Below are 2,941 nucleotides of genomic sequence, written 5' to 3'. Positions count from 1 at the left end.
TGTCAAGTCATAATTGTACATGCTAACCGGTCATGATCTCACCTGAAGAGGCAAAACCAGAGCCGGCCAACATGGCTTTTTCTCTCAGCAGGATAATGGCAGTACTTCCACAAACTGAAGTACTGTAATTGCAGCCTGCTTTTTTTTTTACACATTCTTCATGATGAAGACATTTGAACCTTGTAGATCACAGATGGTAAAACACAAGAAATTTTCATTTCAATGAAGTAGTATGTGTCTTGCAAAGCAGGAAGCTGTGAGTACTTTAGATTTCTGTGTGCTCGATCATTGTCGTCTGTCTACAAGGAACTAGAAAGCTGCACATGAGATGAGGGGGCAGCTGGGCTCTCTGGAAGTTATAAATACGAGCGAAGCAATCGCAAGCAGAGAAGCCAAGAGCATTAGGATTCACCCAAGCATCCTCGCCTGCAGTATCCCACCACTGTGCTGACTGCGGACAGCTGCCGCCGAAAGACCAGTCTGGGGAGCAATAGAGAGTGGTGTTATTTTTTAAGCAGAGCTTAGAGCCATGTTCTGATTGTGATGGGCATGGATACAAATCACCCTAGACGCTCCATTCAGAACTATGTTGTGATAGGACTCTATTGCATCAACAAAATAAATTATGATAAATAGACCTACTGTGTATTTACTATACTCTAGGCACTGAGCTAGTCCTCCCCATCCTGCCTCTGCTGATGATCACTTTGTGTGTATTTACAGCACGGCAACAGCAAAGAGAGCTGAGCTGCCCTGCCCCTGGGCATGAGTCAAGTATCGTTGCATGTTTACACATAAGGTAACAAACAGGCTTTCAATTGTTTTTCATTATTCCATTGAATCAGCCTCCTATGGACAGAGTTGGGTATGCAGTTTGTGTCTGATTTTGCTACTTTAAAGACTGTTTCAATGAATATCTTTGCCCATACTGCATTTCCCACAGCCTGACCAAATCTATAGGATATATACTTACAAAGGGAGGTGCTAAATTAGATGGTATCTTTTGAAAAAATGTTTTACACTCCAGGCCATCCATTCTGATTCACAGTGAACCTAAAGGCAGACTAGAACTGCCTTTTTGGGTTTCCGAGGGAGTAAATCTTTAAGAGAGCAGAAAACGTCTCTCTCTCAAGGAGGGGCCAGTGTGCTTGAACGTGCAATCCACTACTTCACCAGGGAAATTGCTCTCTAGTAGGGTGAATGAATTTAATCTCCCACAAACAATGTCTGAGTTCTAGTACCCCTGCCCCTACATTTCAATATAGTACTAATAGCAATGGTTTACTGGTGCCTATTGCACATCAAAAAAGGAACCCCCTGGCGGAGTAGTGGGCTGTACATTGGGCTACTACTGGACAGGTCAGTAGTTCGAAACCACTTGCAGCTCTGTGGGAGAAAGAGGAAACTTTCTACTCCTGTAAAGACTTACAGTATCAAAAACCTACACAGCCAGTTCTGCTCCGTCCTAGAGGGTTGCTCTGAGTCAGAATCAATGCAATGTTGATTTAGTGAGTTTGGTTCAGTGTTTGTTTATTTCATGGCAAAGTGGCACCATGAGCTAAGTGTAACCAAGAGGTCGGTGGTTGAGCCCCACCTGCAGAAGAAAGAGGAGACAGTTTGCTGATTTATTGTCTTAGGCACCCTATGGGCAGTTCTATTCTTCCTATAGGGCCATGGTGGGTCAGAATCAACTTGATCACTAGAGAACTTTATGCCAAGGGAGTCCCTGGGTAGTGCAAACAGTTAACACGCTCACTTGCTAACACCCAAGGGCCTAGAAGAAAGGCTGCTTTCTCTATTTCCGAAGAAGCAGCCATGGGATTTCACTCTATGGAGTTCTACTCTATGTAAGTCTGCTATACGCAGTTTTACTGTATGGGGTTGTCACATGCCTGGAGCTATTCTAAGAGTTTTATATGCATTATTAAGCTACCTAATCCTTACAAAAATCCTAATAAGTATTATCCATATTTCACCTATGAGAAAACTAAAGTACAGCATGACTTAAAATTTTGATCAAGGTGACACACAGGCAGCTCTGGGCTCTGGACTCCATGTGTTTCAATCCCACACTCCACTGTTGAAGTTATGCTCACTCACTGCTTTTGAATCAGTTCTGACAGTGGCCCAGCTTCTTGTCAATCTGATGCATAAACAAAACAAAACAAAACCTCACTGCCATCATGCCCGTTCTGACTCATAGTGCCCCTGTAGGACAGGGTAGACTGCCTCTGTGGGTTTCTAAGACCGACTCTTCATGGTGGTCTCACTCCAAGCGGCAGGGGATTTAAGACTGCTCACTTGTGGTTAGCAGCCCAACGTGTAGCTGATGCGCCACCAGGGCTCTTCGGTGGGTGGAAGGTCTGGCAAAAATAAAATAATGGATAAAAAGGGATATTTTATAAGAATCTTTACTTGCATTTCTCAGAATATGTGTGGCTCTGACATTCTGTATACAGACATAGAAATTAATTTGTATCTTTTTTTGTGAATTGAGTGTCCTTTTATTTGCTCCATTTTTCTATTGGATTATTAATTTTTTTCTTAACTTAGTATACATTCTATATTTTCCTAGTTTACTTTGACATTTTTTTTGTCAATGTAGTCATTGATTTATTTTGGATTTGTGGTTCCTGAATTTTCTATCACCCTAGATAATTTTCTCTTCTAAGATTTTTTTTAACTTATCCAATGTTATCCTAGTGTTATTTTGTTCAGCATTTTACATTGCACTCTTTCACTCATCTGCAATTTATTTTGGCATTGCATATGGGTTTTCCTTTTCCAATGGCTGCCTATTTTTCCTTTTTAAATATTAAATTACAGTTTAAAAATCAAGACTGTATTGTGATTTGGGTGAAAAGCCACAGAACAAATGTGTTTTCCCTTTGAAAATGGATCCATATTTTGATTTGTGACATTAATTGCAATCCCCACAATG

The 2,941-nt window shown here is 41.1% G+C and overlaps 1 non-coding gene across 1 annotated transcript; it reads right to left on the bottom strand.

Annotated features, from left to right (window-relative positions):
* Positions 1–11: 11 nt before the first annotated feature.
* Positions 12–142, bottom strand: LOC115871087. The gene has a single exon (XR_004047074.1). It is a non-coding gene; the product is annotated as a small nucleolar RNA SNORA69 (small nucleolar RNA).
* Positions 143–2,941: the final 2,799 nt, after the last annotated feature.

Source organism: Echinops telfairi, unplaced genomic scaffold (assembly GCF_000313985.2).
Source record: "Echinops telfairi isolate 266 unplaced genomic scaffold, ASM31398v2 ScPeMD7_3533;HRSCAF=4204_0, whole genome shotgun sequence".
Taxonomy (NCBI): domain Eukaryota; kingdom Metazoa; phylum Chordata; class Mammalia; order Afrosoricida; family Tenrecidae; genus Echinops; species Echinops telfairi.
The sequence above is the reverse complement of the archived record's forward strand: the minus strand, read 5'-3'. Positions and strand labels throughout refer to the sequence as shown.